This window comes from Mauremys reevesii, linkage group 12, assembly GCF_016161935.1.
Source record: "Mauremys reevesii isolate NIE-2019 linkage group 12, ASM1616193v1, whole genome shotgun sequence".
Lineage (NCBI taxonomy): Eukaryota > Metazoa > Chordata > Testudines > Geoemydidae > Mauremys > Mauremys reevesii.
Window position 1 is genome coordinate 32,887,083 of NC_052634.1, and position 18,124 is coordinate 32,905,206.

The 18,124-nt window shown below is 53.2% G+C and overlaps 2 non-coding genes across 2 annotated transcripts; both read left to right on the plus strand.

Annotated features, from left to right (window-relative positions):
• Window positions 1–9,165: 9,165 nt before the first annotated feature.
• On the plus strand, window positions 9,166–9,247 carry TRNAS-UGA. Its single transcript has one exon. It is a non-coding gene; the product is annotated as a tRNA-Ser (tRNA).
• Window positions 9,248–11,928: 2,681 nt separating this feature from the next.
• On the plus strand, window positions 11,929–12,001 carry TRNAK-CUU. The gene has a single exon. It is a non-coding gene; the product is annotated as a tRNA-Lys (tRNA).
• Window positions 12,002–18,124: the final 6,123 nt, after the last annotated feature.

An 18,124-nucleotide genomic window follows, 5' to 3' on the forward strand; every position in this document is an offset into this window, starting at 1 on the left:
TCCAAGCGTCGTTGATTGCATGGCAGAGGCCTCAATGGAAATTTTCAGAATCTCTGTCATTGGAGGATTTTAAGAAGGGGTTATACAAACACCTGTCAGGGATGGCCTAGGGATACTTGGTCCTGACTCTCGGATCCCTCCTGCCCCACCTTTCTATATGATTCAATGGATCATCCTATTTATAATGACCAAACTTTTCTCTCTGGAATTGTCCATTAAATGTTTATTATCCCCTCTGTTGCCTGGGGTAGAATGGAAGAGGAGAAAACCTGTCTCAACAGAGGATGCAAACGTCAGTTTGTTCTCTCTTCATGTTTTACAGAAGCTTAGAGAGAGGAAGACACATTACCTGCCTAAGGTGGTAGAGAGGACAGAGAGTTTATTTCATTTTGGGTTGTGAATATAAGTGGAAGAGTGGCTGTCACTACCACCCAATGTGGGGCTTTAATGCACGACCATGGGATTTAAAGTGTTATGTGCTACCAACTGAGCTAGCCAGGTCTGAGTCTGTTCAGCTGCCCAGTCTCTATGTAGAAGGAGCCCTGAGGGTATTTATTTGCGAGCTGAGGTTCCCTTTCTGACATTTGCCTTTTTTCCTGATTATGTCTCCAGCGAGCAAACCGGAGCTGTCACAAGGCTGGTTAGAGGCTGTTTTCTAGACCAGAGAGCTGGGGTTGATTTAGCATGCTGCCGCCATCAGCTGGTCAGAGTAACCAGGGTGGGAGGGTGAAATTTAGGATTCTCCCACAATGGAGAGGTGCTGTTAGACTCATCTAGTGGGAGAGAGTCTGAAAAAGCTTCTCAGCTCCCAGAGAGGGGGCAGACAAGCTGGTGCCACACACACATTTTCACAGGGAATCAGGCCCCCGTTGGGAAAAACTCAAAAGAAACCCAGGCCCAGGAATGTCAGAGAAGGGAATCAGTTTGCGCTTTAAGAGGTGGGTGAGGTCCTTAGATCCCTCCAGCGCCTGATAGAACCATTTGTGGGGAAGGGCCAGGGAAGCGGAGGCGGACAAGGAGAAGGAAAAAGGGCTTGCAGCTGTTGTGCAATCACCATGCTCCCAGCAGAAAGGTCTGGGGAGTTCAGCACTTTGGCTGCTGGTTGAGGATACAGAACTCACAAGATGGCAAAGCTCAGAGTCCCGAGTCAGAATGTGATCAGCTGACACCCAGGGGAGCAACACCCTCCCTTGGTCTCTGTGCCAGAGCTCCTATCAGCTCAGTGTCCTTCCTGCAAGAGTCGGCTGCTGAGAGGGTTGCGATGGGTTAAATGAAGGCAGAGGACAATTGTTCCTCATGGGTTTTCTTTGTATTGCTCTGTGATCCTGCTGGAGGAAGCTGAAGCATCATTTGAGTTTGTCTCAGTGGCTTGGGTTGGGCTCAGGTTGTGACCCTGAGTATAGGGGTTCCTGCGCTTTCTTCTCTTAGCCCCTCAGGAGTGGACAATGGAGCTGCTTCAGAAATTGGACAGAAAGTAGCCTAAGGAAGTGTAGCATAAGTGAGAAGAAGAGCAACATCATCACTCCTTGGTGGTCTAGTGGTTTGGATTTGGCATTTTCACAGCAATGGCCTGGGTTCAATTCCCAGTTAGGGAAAAGTGACTTCACATCAGAAAACCTTCAATTATTTTTCACTTCCAATTTAAACAAATCCATGTTTTTTCCTGGTTCCCCCATCTTCTACATGATGTTGGGAAGGGCTTTGGAGACCATATAAAAATCAAAGCTTCCCACTGACTAGTAACAGAATATGGGCATGTTTCCCGTGTGCACCTGGAAGTCCAGGCTGCATGCCCTTTACACAAATAGACGTGCAAATTATTCCCCCTTGCTAGCTAGCCTAACCAACATTATAATAACAATAATAGACATTCAGGTTGACCCAAGATGAATTTTTTCCCAATTTTCTTGCTGAAACAAAACCAAAAAATCATTTTGGGTTAACCAAAATATTTCAGCAAATAAAATATTCAGCCAAAAATTTTCATCCCACTCTTTGGAAGTAACTATCCCGGAGAAACTGATCATTAGCCTCTTCCATTCCTGAGGTCTAGCTGCTGAAGTGTTCTAAGCATGGACAATGGGCCTTTCACCTGTTGCCCACTGGTTACTACCTTGCTCAGGTAGCTACTGATGAAAGGGAATGTGATTTAGTGGCAGACCTACTTCTATCTCTCTGCCCAACTAGGGATGTTTGTTTCAAATTGCTTGTAAAAATACAATAAATGCATTTTGTTGGTATCTAAACCTGAGATCAAGATAAAACATTGTGATTGTAAGTCAGTGAGAAAATCTCTGCTGAGTTCTACAGAAGGAAGGTTTTCCGGCCCCCAAGAAAAGGAATGCTACTCTCTGTTTTTCTAGGCTCTGGCACACAGATCTTAATTATGACTTTTACACAAGATAAAAGTTCTGAAGGTTCTTAGAGCTTCCAGACACAGAGCCCAGAGTTTTCAGAAGGTCTCACACTCACCCCTAGAGCCAGAATTTCAGACGAACTCAGCTGCCATTTGGGCAACAAAAATGTTGGCCAGGTTTTCAGAAAGGCTGAACACACTGAGGGCTGAGCTATTTTGAAAACAAAAGGTGGTAGTAGTTTTTAACTCAATCATCAGAAATGCTGCAAGAGCTCCTCCAATTTGCCCATCTCACAAGGAGACAAAACACAGTCAAATCTCCCAACCAACAAAGCTCACATCTACTCCCCTTTTCCATGGATATTTGCCTGACAGCTCCCAGGGACCCATTCAACAAGACAGGAAATCCAAATTCAGTAAAGTCAAGGGAAAGTTTTTCACTGCAGGTTTCACTGACTGGGAAGGGTCATACAGAAAAGTTTGGTCATTTAATGCAAGACTACTAGGCTCTCCCTTATTCCATTCCTGTCTCTGACATTTCCTTTTTCTCAGGCACAGGGAGTGACTTATGTCTGGATTCTCTCTGTCTCCCATCAGGTGTTGAGATAGTGAGTGAGAAAGAGGTGGAGAATCCCCAGCAGGAAGATGCTGAGCAAGTAGAACCACATGGGACGTTATCAGGAAGACCCAAAGGAAATGTTTCTGGGAGTTGTGCACTGCCAGAAAAAGCAAAAGCCTGTGAGACTCAGCAGAGGCCAGAGGAAAATTTAAGTAGGCTCTCAGACCTTATTACACACGAGAGAATCAACTTGGAAGAGACACGCTACACATGCCATGAGTGTGGGAAAAGCTTCAATGGGAGTTCAGACCTTTTCACACATCAGGGAATCCACAGAGGAGAGAGACCCTACATGTGCTCTGAGTGTGGGAAAACCTTCATTGAGCGCTCAGACCTTGTCAGACATCGCAGAATCCACAGTGGAGAAAGACCCTACACATGCTCTGCATTTGGGAAAAGCTTCAATCAGAGGTCATTCCCTATTAGACATCAGAAAATCCAAATGGGAGAGAACTGTAAGAAATGCCTTGATTAGGGCTGGCCAAAGATTTGTTTTTTAAAAAAATCACATTTGCTAATTCCAATATAGTGATCTTTGCACCATCTTCACCGTGGTCTCTCAGCTCCCCCAGATGAGTTGCCTCTTTCTGCCTTTTGCAGCTCACCCTTCTTTGGGGTCAGTCCTGTGATCTTTTCTATCAACTCATTTCCTTTTGACTCATAGGAGCGTGCCCCCCTCCACCCAGGAATGTTCATCAGCTCCAGGTGGGGGAGAGAGGTTTGATTCCCAACAAGCAACACTGAGGCAAAAGCTACCTGGGCCTTCCATCCACTAGGGCTGCACATGGCGTTGGCTGCTCAAGTTAGTGATCTTGGTGTAAAAAGACAGTTATAGTTGTAGAGTGGATGCAGCCCAAGGGCAGTGGTTGGCATTAGCTTTCCCCTGGACCTGACCTAAACTCCATCACTTTTCCTAGTCTAAACAAACCCTGAGCAGCACGGTTATACTGTTCCCCCATTTCACAGCAATTGTTAGTCATCGAGTTCCCCCTTTGGAAACAAATTGTTTCATTCCCAGTTGCTCTGATGCTGCTTCAGGTTGTGCTGGGGAGCAGATATTTTTCCTACCATTTTCCTCACTTAAAATATATTGAACTATAACGAAGAGCAGCAACAGGGCAGGGATAGGGGAAAATGTCATTTCACCCTCTGTAACAACAGAAGAAGATAGGGTAAGTCAGAGGGATTCCGTTATTCCCCATCACCATATCAATCCTCTGTTGTTCAATCTGTTAGGTCAGTATTTTTCTAACGGTCTGGGAAGAGGATTCCTAGTAAATGACTTTTAACTACACGATAGCCCTGCATTGGGCTTCCAAAGCAGTTGTGGCCAGGCCCTGCAGGAGGTTGCTCCTGAAGAGATCTCCTTCCTAATCAGGTGCATGTTGCCTTTTATTTGGGAAATGCAATTCCTATCTAGGTAGAGATGGGAAAATGGAAGTGATGTTTCTGTTCAGCTCACCCTGGGAGATGCTGCAAATATGTAGAAAATGAAATCCGTGTTGAATGTGACATAGCTGCAGAAAGAGACCTATTTTCCATAGATACCTGACATTTGGTGTTTTACAGGGATTCTAAACCGCACCTGAATTTAGTCCCTAATTTAAATCTGTGCCACCAGATTAAAGAAATGAAAGGGCATATTTGGGGGAGTTGTGCCTCACTATCGCTACTGATCTGTTGTGTGGTTGGTGAAGAATTCTCCACCAGAGACGTGTAAAATTACTCCAAGAAAGGTCAAAGATTTGACAAGAACTCAGGTAGAAATTGCAGGTAGTGGTGGTTGATTTTCACCCCAGAGATGGAAGCTATGGTGACCTGTGGCCTAGGTAAACTATTTTTAGAACCCTGCTCCCTAGTTAAGTGACATTGGACACACTCCTAAAGGACGCCATGATTAAATTGGGCACAACTGTCTTTTACCATTTGGATCCAAAGTTTCATGAAGCACAGAAACAGCTGATTCCTTCAGAGTCATTCCATGCCTATGGGCCCCAATCTGGCTGTCTTGTTGGACAAGAAGCACTTCCGTGCTGGGCAAACAATGGTAGCCAATGAGGGAATGTATCAGATTCGAAGTTCAGATTGCAGGATACTTGAATGCTGAGTCCAGAGTCTGTGGTTTAGTCCAGGCCTGCACAACTCATAAAGCGGCGAGGGCAATATTGCTCCAAAGAAAACAGCTGAGGGTTGAAACCCCCCCGGTCCCACTAACCCCCCCCCCCGTGCCACTGAAATACCCCCCAAATGCCATGCAGCCCTCCCAAAACAACCCCCCCAGCACCGCCCGCCCCATGGAAACAAACCTCCTTCCCAGCACTGCCCTGCCAAAACAGTGGTATTGCACCTTGGTAATATGTTATAGCAGGCCCCTAAGGTAGTGTAATTAAGGTAAAAGAAAATGTCCTTTGCTAGAAGTAGAATAAGATCTTCCCCACGTTGTAATCAGTTGCCCTGTTGAATGAATGAGGTGGGACTGAGGAAGGTGTAGAAGGTCAGCCACTGACTCACCACTCACCTTCTCAGCCCCCGCTCACCTCCTCAGCCCTCCACTGCTGCCGGCTCACCCCCACCACTGCCTTCCTGCTCGCCTCCTCAGCCCCCACAGCTCACCTGCCTGCCCGCCCACCGCCTCAGCCCCCACCCCGCAGCTCACATGACCCCACTGCCTGCCTGCTCGCCTCCTCAGCCCCCACGGCTCACCTGCCTGCCTGCCCACCGCCTCAGCTCTCCTCCCCACCGCCAGCTCACCTGACCCCCACCAATGCCCTCCTGCTCGCCTCCTCAGACCCCACTCCCGGCTCACCTGCTCCCCGCTCACCTCAGCTCCCATCCCGGCTCGCATATTCACCCCTGCCACTGCCCTTCCGCTCTCCTCCTCAGCCTCCCACCCCTGGGCAGTGATGAGCTGCCAAAATCTTAATGACCGGTTCCTCCTCACCCCACACCGGGTCATGGCCCACCCCGCCCCGGGACTCCTGCCTCATCCAACGCCCCGCGTTCCTTGACACACACCCCCAGGACCCCTACCCCCTCCCCCCATCCCAGTCCCCAGACAGCCCCCCGTCACCCCATCCAACCCTCCTCTCATTCCTGATGGCCCCCTGGGACCTCTTGCCCCATCCAACCACCCCTTCTCCCTGTCCCCTGACCGCCCCTGGAACCCCTGCCCTGATGGTTCGTGTGGGAAGCCTGGGAGGGCTGAGAAGCAAATGGTGGCTCAGGCCCAGGAGGCAGTGGGGAGGTGGGTGAGCTGGTGTGGGGAGCGGTTCCCCTGTGCGCCCCCCAGGTTACCTGCTGCAATATGGGTGTCCCCCCTGCCCCAGCTCACCTTGTCTCTGCCTCCACATTGCTGGACCTGAGCATGAAGCCGCCAAACCGCTTCTCTTCCCGCCAAGGCTTCCTTCGCGAACAGCTGATTTGCGGGAAGCAGGGGGGAGGGGGGAAAGTGGGACGGGGCATTCAGGGGGGAGGCGGAGCGGAGGTAAGCTGGGGCCAGCCGCCAGCTCACCTGCTCCCCAGCCACTGCCTGCCCACTCGCCTCCTCAGGCCCTCTACCCCGCCGGCTCACCTGTCCCCCCACCACTGCCCACCCGCTCACCTCCTCCAAACCCCCTTCCTCACCCGCTATAGTGTCATACAGGAGGCCTGTGCTATGCAGGGGGTCAGATTAGATGCTCTAATGGTCTTTTCTGGCCATAAAGTCAACTAATTTCTGCAAAACTGAGTGCAGCATTGGGAGCAGCGTCTGATGTTTTCCTGTCTAGCCGGCTTGCTGCCTAGAACGAACGCTCCTTGAGTGGGGTGATCCACAGGGAGTAGCTCAAACCCCCAAAGTGCCTGGCCAGGGGCAGGATATTAGCACAGCAAGGGAGGGGTGTGGCAGTGACATCACAAAGGCCTTTTGCAGGACCTCAGACTATTGGTCAAAGGTGGTGGGAGGTGGTGACCTCAGAGAGATGCTGACATCAGCCAGGCAGGACAGGGGCGCGGGCCAGGGAAACCTCAGAGACCCTGTGGCTTTGCTTCAGCAAGTCTCCTCTCCAGGTCTCTCTTTGAGGACTGAGGGAGTATTCGGGTTCACATATATGAGTGCCAGGAGGAACCTCTTTTGAGTTTTCTCCTTCCCTTTTCCTGATTTTACTAGAGACCAGCCGTCCCTGTTTAGAAGGTAAGAGCCTCCTCAAGGTTTGAAACCTGTTCAGTCTGATCCATCTGGTGACAAAGTCTAAGCATGGAAAACACGAGCTTAAGGAGGCAGAATTTTATTCCGCACCTGGGATTTTGTCCCCTAGAATTACTGGAGACATCAGGGTTTGTCCTTTGTGTTTCACCTTTTCCACCATCCTTTCCTCCTTTCTCGTCTCTTGCTTCTTTTGTCCTTTCACCTGTTTCCCTCCCAACATCAAGAGCGGGGTGTGTGTGTGTGTTGCAGGGAAGTGCTCTGCAGCCCCCACTGTGGGAGGTCCACCCAAAAATGTGGGGCTGAAATAGTGCTCGGGCAGTGATCCCCACCAGTGACCTGGGCCATCCTTTGGGCTCCCTGGTGAGAACCCTCAGCCTCCTGTCCTCAGTCTCTACCCTGATTGGCTGAGCAGGGGGTTACTGACAGGGAGGAGACTCAGGTGAGGAGACAGGCTGGGCTCAGGGAGGGGTGAGGAGGGGGCTGTGAGCACCCCGGGCCCAGGCCCTCGAGCAGTGCTATGGGGGCGGGTCCTCAGCTCAGGAGTCTGGCCTGAGCCACTGAACCCCACTGACACTAGATGCTGCCACTGTAATCCTTGGTGCTCCATTGGGCGGGGTGGGAGGCACCTCCCAGGAGTCCAGGACAGTGGGGGTCTTTGCTATGGACTCCTGAAGGAGTTGGGGGTTGATGACACTGAGACTACTTGGAATCAAATACATTTGAGATATGAGTACATAGCCCATATTCATAACTTCAAATACAAAAATGGTGCACACGTACAGCCAGCGTCATTATCACCAGCAAATCATAAGCTTGTCCTAGACACCTCACACGCCAACCTTTGCACAGTATTTGCTGCACATATATAACACTGGTGGCAACTATGATCTCTACAGTCCCAGTTCATATTAATAACGTCACAGCAGGCTATAGAGACGTGGGAGGGAGGCGCTTCCAGCCGGCGTGTCTCCTCCGTTTCTCCCTTGTCGCTGAGCCGAGGTGGGAAGGGAGCGAAACGTGCCTGGCTGAAGGTTTTGCGCTCGGCCTTGAAGATTAAGCCTGACCCCCCAGCATGGCTAGGTCGGGGTTGTCCTGGGCTCTGTGGGGGGAGGGCTCAGCTGGGAGAAGGGGCAGACAAGGGGATTTTGTCTCTGATAGATAAGGGTTTTGTCAGTGGGAAGCTGTAGGTCACATGCTGGGGTGACAGTGGGGTTTGAGCTGGGGCAGCAGCAGCAGGGGAGCAACGTGTATGTGTGTGTGGGGTTCACTTGGTAAAATGAACCTGCCAAGCCGCTCCTCTGCTGGAGCAAAAGCCTCTCATTTATCTCCTCAACTCCTCCATGAAAATCTCCACCTCCCCGGCACTGAGAGACCCTCACTCCCATGGAGATTTGTAATTGTTCTAACTCTTCCTTGGCCTTGTCCAAATAATTTTTCCAGAAAATGATCAAGGACATTTCAAATGAGACAAACAAACCAAATCAGAGAAACCCCCACCACACCCAGTTTGGGTCTGAATTTTTACTGAAATTTGGAGATAATAAAATTCATCCCTCTGTTGGCCAGAAACCAAAGCTAGACCTCCCCCGCTGTAGCTGTGACTTCTGCAACTGAACTACCAATGCGTTGACTCCTCTTGTGAGACATTTCTCTGCACGATACTGCTGCTAATCCAGTTACTGACTCCAGGAAACATTTTCCTTAGTGTAGTTCTGTGTGTCACTGGTTTCTCTAGCAAAGATAAGTCCCTGGCCCTGTGGTCCAGACATCCTCATTACATCAAGCTTCAAGCTGAGAATCATTTCTCATTCCCGCTCTGTGGGAGGGGAGACTTTAAACACGCTCTCTGTGCGACTGCACATGGCTAAGAAGAGAACAAACCCCAATCCCCTGTGCTTTGGGAGCCAGGTTTGCTGTGGGAATTCTGTAGTTCAGATGACTTCACGCCTGGGCATTGTGATTCTTTACCAGTTTCTCTGGCATGGGGGCAGTTTTGTGCTCACAGCTGTGATGGCCGAGTGGTTAAGGTGCTGGAGTTGAAATCCAATAGGGTTCCCTTGCGCAGGTTCGAATCCTGCTCACAGTGAGGCCTGTGTTTTAGCCAGTCCCTCACCCGGGCAATACCTCTGTACAACCCCTGAGATACTCTCACCCTCTCCCCACCCCAAGGAAATCCTGTTCTGCTCCTTTCATCGAGATCCCTGGGACACCACGTCACACTGTGTCCCTGAGGGGTCAGGCAAACTCTCAGCGCCTGAAGCCTCTGCCACTCACCTGGTGCCCCATAGATCAGCCATAGCCCTGGTTCTGCTCCTCTCTCTAGCGTGTGAAAGGAGCCGAGTCAGCGACTCCATGGGAGCTACGGGGCTGCAGAACCAACAGAACAAAAATAGGTGCTCAGCGCCCACTGGCAGCCAGCTCCCCCACACACACACTACAGGCCTTGCCGACAAGCTCCTCCTCTCCCTTCAGCACCTCCCACCTGCCAGTGATCCGCTGTTCTGTGGGGTGCAGGAGGTGCGGGGCAGGGCGGGGGCGGAGCAGCGCCGGCCAGAGGGGGGGGAGGGAGAGGACTGGGACCGGGGAAGGGGCGGAGGAGGAAAGGGGGGATTTTTCCCGGGCACCCCCCCCCTCTAGGGCCGGCCCGGAAGGGAAGCACCGACTATCACAGTGACAATAAAACTGACCAGCATTGCGGGGGAGGCTGAGGGAGATCCGCACTCACCAGGTCTCTTCTCTCCCCCACGGTGAGCCAGACACTGCTCTCTCCTGGCTCTCACTCTAGCAGCTGGACGCCAAGGAGCCATTTCCCCACAGGAAGTGCATCGAGTGCCCCTGTGGTGCTGGGGGGCTGGCGCTGCTGCTGCCTGTGGGCCTGGCAGGGGGGCTGATGTCTGCACAGACTCTCAGCTGCCAGGCCGGAGGGGGCACTTGGGACCTTACCAGACTGGCTCAGTGAAGACGGGGGGTTGACAGAGCACTACAGACGCTCTCCAGAGCACGGAGCAGCCGCCCATGCAGCCAGGCAATGAGCATTTCCCACAGCCTGGAGCCGAGAGGAGGCGGCAGCTGCTGTTCCAGCTGCTCGGGACAGGCCCTGTCAGCCAACAGCCACTTCTTACTCCCCACAGCTAAGGGCGTCGGGTTCCTCTGGTGGGGGTGTGGAGCAGCTGTTCGTTTTCCTGTCCTTTTGTGTGCAACTGCTGACAAAAACATCCCAGACAGAGAAGCAAGAGGCCAAAATATTTCAATGCAGGTGCCAAAGTAGCTCAGCTGGGCGAGTGTTAGACTGAAGATCAAAGGTCCTTGGTTCAATCCCAGGCTTTGGTGGGTCCTTTCATCCCTCTTTGTGCAGGGGTGGCTTGTTTTCTGGGAGCACAGCAGTGCCTGCACCCAAGGTGAGTCCCTGAGCTTGGGCTCTGCAGTAGGAAAACATAGAATGGGCTTCTGCCCCTAGTTGGCCCACCTGACCTTTAAGAAGGAGAGAGGGAGCTGTCTTTCCAAATATGTCAGGAAAGAGTAAGGCAGAGCAGCCTGGCTGGGTGTTTTTGTGCCTCAGGAATGGTGCCAGAGGGCTGCTGGGCAGTGACAGGCAGGGATTGGGGATGGAAGCTCCTCTGCGCAGCTGAGCAAGGGCACTACCAGGGAAGGGGCATCTGTAAAAGTGACCCAGCAACACCTCTCCTCCTCTGAGCACCTAGAGCAGAGGCGGCTGGTGCTGACAGCTCCAAGGGAAGGCTTAAAAGCCACAGAGCAACTGAGGTCAGGGCTAGAGGAGGACAGGACCATGCCTATGTGTGGCCTTCAGACAGGCACAAAAACACCCAGCCAGGCTGCTCCCTGCCATGCCAAACACCCACTGAAGGTCACCAGCATGCGGGGCGGCTGCTGATGTTCTGTGGCCAACATCACAAGATGGTAGGAAAGCAGGGCTAGCCCCCATGGTGGGGCCTCTGACTGGTCCCACTCAAGGTGCTGACTTTGCAGTGGGGCAGGAGATTTTACCCCAAGAGGCTTTTCCCAGCTGGTGAGAAGCAGAGAAACACCCAGGCTCCAAAGACGCTGTGTAGCAAGTACCCTCCAGCACAGGGACAGGCGCACACGCTAGCCCAGTCAGCCGCCCATTTTCTTTGGCAAGTCAGGAAGGGCAAAGGCGAGACTGGAAGCACCTGGGGCTCATGTCCCAGCCTTTGTGACGCCCACCCCCCAACTCCTTCCCGGGGCTCTAGCTGAAGCCAGAGCATTGGCCTGAGCCGCCAAGAAGAGGTTCCAGTCCTGCAAGGAGCAGGACGTTCAGCACAACAGTAAAACTGCAGAAACACAACTACCAAGGGATTTAAACCCTCAATCTTCTGATCCACACTCAGACGCCTTATCCATTAGGCCACATGGTAACATGAGAAAAGCCCCACCAAGCCCTTCTTTGGAAAAGGCCGACATTGTTCTTAGGTCATCTGCTGAGGGGGGCTGAGACTCTCTGGGCACAAGAAGTCGAGTTCCCAGCGACACGTGAGACTTAACTCTATGGGGCCAGGTGCAGGGCTTTGTCAGGGAGGCTCAGGCATGGGGGATTGGGGTGCAGCGGACGGACCGGCTGTCTAGGTGTGGAGATTTAGTCGCACTGAGGCACAGGAGGGAGGAGGAGGAGGAATCCTGCTGACAGGCAGTGGCTGTGCAGAAAAAGAGGAGGGGTTCCGGGGACATTTTTTGCCTCTTGTTTGCCTGCCTGCTCACTCTTGTGGTGAACGGTGAAGCTGGCCTCAACAAGCCCACGTAGCTCAGTTGGTAGAGCATCAGGCTCTTAATCTGAGGGTCCAGGGTTCAAGCCCCTGTCTGGGTGCTCAGCTTTTAAGTTGCCTTGTGTGCCAGGAGCCAAATGATTCCTGGCGCTCTCCACCAGCCACATGCGGATTCCCAGAAGCTGTGGCCATTTCCTGGGAAGGTTCCTTTCCTCAGGAATCAGGAGAGAGGCCACATCCACTGGAGCAGGCCTAGAACATGCAGTCTCTGGCTGGCAGGAAGTGCTGTGGGGCCAGGTGCTGAGAAAGCCCAGAGGGGGAGCAGCAGAGATGAGGAAGAGAGACAGAGAAGCAATGAGAACAGAGCACAAGTGTACAGGGGTTCAGGTCTGGCTATTGTGGGGAACTTCCTGGTTTACACACATGTCAGGTTTTTCCCCACTTTGAACTTTAGCGCTCACAAGATGGGGACCTGCATGGACTCTCTAAACTAAAATCCTAGTTTAGATCTGGTTCTCGCTGCCACCAGTCAAGTTTTAAGTGTCTGACACACTCCCTGTTCCCCCAAAACTTTCCCTGGGGACCACAGATCCCAACTTCCTTGGATCTTAACACAAAGGAAATAATTCATTCCCCACCTTCTTCCCTCCCCTTGTCCTTGGGAGAGATACCTGGATTCATACTCCTTGAATCAAAACAAAGAGGGATTCACTTTTCCCCTCCCCTTCCCCTGAAAATCCAAACAAGGGAAGAAATCACTCAGGTTCTAAAAGAAAAGATTTTATTAAAGAGAGAAAAAAAAGTACACTATCTCTGTATTACCAGGATGCAAAAATACAGGGTCTAACTTAGAAGCCTGGAGAGGCTTTCCCCACCTCCTCCTTCCTCAGAAGAATCAAAGTAACAGCAAACAGAAATAAAGATATTTCTCCAGCAACCACACAATTGCAAATGCAGAAATTAATTAGAAGATTAATTCGCCTTTCTAATACTCACTATACTGGATAGTAGGAAATACTCCAGGAGAGCTTGGAGACATGTCTGGCCTCTCTTAGATCCAAAGAGAGCACGGCAACTCAAACAAAGGGCACAGACAAAGCCTTCCCTCCACAGAGATTTGAAATTATCCTGTCCCTTGATTGGTCCTCTGGTCAGGTGTTCATCAGGTTACTGAGCTTGTTAACCCTTTACAGGTAAAAGAGACTTTAACCCTTAACTATCTGTTTATGACAACACGACCCTGGTGCAATTGGCCGGTGGAAGGATCTGAGTCCCCAGCCCCTTACCCAGAGGCTGCCTGACCCCAAGGACGCTCTTTCTACTCTCCTGTGTGGCAGAGACCTCGTCACCCCAACAAGGCTGGGCCTAGGAATCCTGGGGGTTTGATGACCCCAATCTTGTCATGAGCACTTGAACAGGGGCTACAGTGTCTCCACTCTGGGCACTTCCCTGACCCACTCCTCATTGCATGTGCTTCAAGCAAACACCATTTACTACCCAGCAATCAATGTAAAACACAAGGAAAGATGGGAAAGGAAAACACGTCACCCTGTTCTGTGGCGCAGGGAGATCACAACCAGCGTCTCTGGAGGGTCAGGGCAGGTCACAGTCTCTCCCTCACATGTCCCAGGCCTCCTCCCCAGGCCCTGGCTGTGCTGCAGGGACACCACGGGCTGGACACTTGCTCTGGCAGTGGCCACGTGCTCTAGGTGACAGGCCCCTTGTTCCCAGTGTCAGCCCCCATGTAGGGGATATGATCCCCCCACCCCCAAAAGTCTGGCCTGCAAGATCTCTTGACAGGTGGCATCTCCTGCGCTGGGCCTTCTGCCCAGGGTCCCCTCGCTCTCCCACGCTGCTCACTGCACCCACCTCCAGCCCCAGTGCTGCTGCGGCTCTGCCTCCAGCTCCCTGGGCTGCTCCTCTGGCTCCGCTTGCTGCAGCTCTTCTCCCAGCACAGATCTGCTCCCTGGGCAGCTTCTACGGCTCGTGCTGCTGCGGCTCGGCTCCCAGCACAGATCTGCTCTGGTTCTCCCTGGCTGGTGCAGCTCTGCTCCCCGGCTCTTCTCAGGCTCCTGCTCTCTCCTTAGCTCTGCCCCACTCTGGCCCAGGCAGTTCCAGCTCCCACGGAGGATGGGACCCCCTGGCCTGGTGACTCTCTTATTACACTGCCTGGGCTGTCAGTCCGGCTAACATGGAGCTTTGGCCTCTCCCCATTGCCCTTGGGGACTGTCAGTCTCAGGGGCCTGATTTCCCATTGGCCCTTCCCCCTTCTATTGGTGCTGGGAACTAGCCAACCGAACCCCCACTAACTTTTAGTATGGGGCCAACAGTCCCTTACACAAGCCAGCCCTGTGAGGGTCACCGATGTGCAGAGAAAGCAACACAAGCTGGTCCCATGGTGTAACGGGCAGCACTCAGGACTCTGAATCCTGCAATCTGAGTTCAAATCTCAGTAGGACCTTGTGTTGGCTTGTGGTAAAGCTCTGGAGCTCCCAGTGCTCAATTTCCCTGTGTCCAGCTCTGCAAGAGCAAATCTTTCCCCTCCTGCTGGGTGACTTGCCTACAGGAGCCAGGTCTTGGGTGGTGAATGGCCAAAATTGGTTGGGGCTCTAGAACTTGTTACCAGGTGGTTGGGATTCTTGCTGCTTCACATGAGGCCCAGAAGTTTGGCCATTGTGCTTGCAGCCACATGTTACCTCTTGTCCACCTGGCACTTGAAGGAAGGAGTGTCAGGGCTAGGCAGGAGGGAGGCAGAGTCCCAGGCTGGAGCCCAGCACCTCTCCTCCTCTGGGCACCTGGAGCAGAGGCGGCTGGTGCTGACAGCTACAAGGGAAGGCTTAAAAGCCACAGAGCAACCAAGGGCAGGGCAAGAGGAGGAGAAGACCATGCGTATGTGTGGCCAGCAGACGGCCACAAAGACACCCGGCCAGCCTGCTCCCTGGCATGGCAAACCCCCACTGAAGACGTGCTTAATCCACTTGCTGATCAGGAGGAAAACCTGTCAAAATCTGTGTGGGAGGAGAACCCGCTTGGCTCGGAAGGAGCGAGGAAAACGAGTGAGTGAAAAAAATAACCAGAGAGAGAGAGAGAGAGAGAGTGAAAAGAACGTGAAAGGCAGAGAAAGAAAGAAAGGGAGAGAAAAAAACATTAGAAAAAGAAGGAAAGAAAGGAAGAGCATGAAAGGTAGAGGGGAAAAACGAAAGCAAGAACATACAAGCTAGAGAAGGAAAGGAATGAAAAAGAACGAATGAACCACAAGCGCTAGTTGAAGCTGGAATGGGACAGTCAGAGAAAGGACAGACTGACCTGTTAAGTAAGGTTGCACCCCAGATTCTCCATGTTGGGGGAACAGGCCCCCCATTTCCATCCTGGCCCTGCTTGGGGGGACCATCCATAGGTGCCTATTGGCACCTCCATGCTCTGAGCAGGGGGCAAGCCCCCTCATACCCTCCACTTGGGACACGGGCTCTCCCCAATCCTGACCCCCTTCCCGCACGCTCCTGGGAATGGGGGGAAGGCGGGGGGAAGCCGTGTGCTGAGCAGCACCGTGGTCTCTCTCTTGGGCGAAGGAAGAGGATATTTTTAGTACCAGAAGGAAAGAACAGGGGGCGGGGGCGTTTGTGGAGCCGGGGTGCACACCAGAGAGAGGAACTGAACACAGCCCAGCGTGAGCCCAGTGCCAGTTGGAGCCGAGACGCCCGTACCTGGAGGACCATCTCCAGAACCTACCTTGATGGTGCCGTCCATCGCCGCTCCCACACGGAGCTCCCGCCAGACCTCCCTGGATGAGATGAGGTGGTGCATTGGCAAAGGGGGCTGTTTGAGCGGGGCTCTGTCTCTATGTGTGTGTGTGTGTGTATAATTTTGGGAAGTGACATCACAAACTGCTGGGGCTGGTTTCCTGTTGGTGTGAGCTTTTTTTTTTTTTTCCTCTCATCTTCTTGTTTTAGGGCTAGGGCTGGGTGGCTTCCTGCGCTGCCGTTGACGAGGGCAGCGGCACAAGGGGCTCAGGGTGGAGAATTGGGGAGGGGGAAGGGTGCACGGGAGGTCACAAGGATAAGAATCACATTTAGCCCTTGCACGGCAATGGTGGTGCACTCACGCACTACCACACCTTTTAGTATCACGACTATTTATCTGTAAAACAGCAGCACCTACAGAGACCGGCGCAGAATCAAGGCCCCCGTTGGGCCAGGCGCTGCCCAGATACAGCAAGAGACAGGCCATGCCCCAGAGAGTTTACAGGCTCCATACCCAAAAAGTGGGAGGAGAAACAGACCCAGTGTCACACAGCAGCACTGAGAATAAAACCCAGGACTCCTGGCTCCTCCTGCTCTAACCACTAGACCGCACTCTGCTCCCAGAGTTGGGGACAGAACCCAGGAGCCCTGACTCCCCAAAAGGGCGGGAGTGGGGTCTAGTAGTTCGAGGAAAGGAAGAGGGGTGGCAGGACTCCTGGGTTCCAGTCCCAGCGCTAAGTTAGAGTGGAGTCTCATATGTTAGCACAGGTGGGGCTGGGAGCCAGGACTCCTGGGTTCTTCCCATCCCCCCCAAACCATCTTGCACAGCAGGAGGGGGCTGGGCAGGAAGCAGTGATGGGGTGAAAACTACCAAGAAATGCAAACCCTTGAAGGAGCCTGTGCCAGACGATCCAGCACGAGGGGGGTGAGGACATGTGGTTGGGGGGAGGAAAAGCCTTGGGCTGCACTGGGGGAGTGCAGAGCAGGGGTGACACCCCAAAAACCTGCAGCAAAGGGATGGACAGATGGGGTGGGTGGATAGAAGAGGCAGCGAGACTAAAATCTAAAAGGGGAGTGTGGGGTCTGGTGGTCAGAGCGGGGGAGGGGCAGGTTTGGTGGTCAGAATTCCTGGGTTCTATCGCCAGCCCTGGGAGGAGTGGGTCCAGTGGTTAGGTGTGTGTCGGGGAGCCAGGACTCCTGGGTTCTCTCCTGGCTCTGACACTCTCTTGTGCAAACCCTCGGCAGTTACCCAACTCACCAGCGTGTGGGAGCGAGGGGCTGGGGCCGGTTGTGACACAGCCCAGAGTCCCATACTGCCCCTTTGTTACCCAACCGGGGCAGGGTGGGGGATGGCCTGGGAGACCCGCTAAGAAAGGTGCTTCCGGTGGTTTTGTGTGTGGGTCACACTGCCCCTGGCTGGATAGACCTCTAGGTCAGAACCAGTCTCAGCCCGGGTCAGACCCGGGGAGCCGAGCCCCCTCTGTCGCCACAGCCATGTCTATTGGTCTCCTGGAAAGGTCCATTCTCATTGGTAGCTGTCCAGTGGCAGTGAGTTCCACAGGCCTCGGCACACACTGTGTGGGGCAGGAGGTCCTTGTGTTGGGAGCAGTGGGAGTGAACTGTGTGCGGTTGTGTCTCTGAGCACAATTGAATATTCTGGTGTGTGAGTGTGTGATTGTGAGTGTGGCTGGGGTGTGAGTGTGTCTCTCTTTGGGGGCTGGGCTAGCATGCCCCTCTGGGTGTGTTGTGTGTGAGTGTTCTTGGGACTGAGAGTCCCTTTGTGCGTCAATGTGTGTGTGTGTGTCACTTGCTGCAGGATACAAAATCCTGCAAAGCCACCACACACACACACACACACACACACACACACACACACACACACACAGGCTCAGCCCCACCAGCAGGGGGCAGCAGGAACACACACGTCTCTCCTGGGCCAGCGTGGACGATTTCCCATCACGACCCGGCACAGTGCTGGTGCCCCCACACGGGGGTGGGCAGTGACCGGGGCGGGGGGGCAGATGTGCTGGATTCAGAAGGAAGCACTTTGGGAAAATCAGTCAAGGCCCTTAGCAGAGCTGGGACACAGACCCAATGACCCCTGCACCACCCTGGGAGGGGAGTGGGGTCGAGTGGTCAGAGCAGGAGGGGGCTGGGCACCAGGACCCCTGGGTTCTATCCCTGGGTCTGGGAGTGGAGGGGGTCTAGAGCAGGAGGACTGGGAGCCAGGACTCCTGGGTTCCATAGGGGAGACTGTTTTTTCTTGTGCTCCCCTCCCTAGAGATCCCAGCCCAGCCCCCTAGTGGAGAGTGAGTGGGAGCGGGGGAAGTTGCTCTCCCACTTCAAAAACATGATTCCACCTCCCCTCCCCCATGGGCTGTGACATCATGGACCCCTCCCCAAGGCAGACAGTAGAAGCCCCGCCCCACCAGAGAAGGGGGTCTAGTTGCACCCACAACAATCCCACTCATGGTTGCAAAGAAA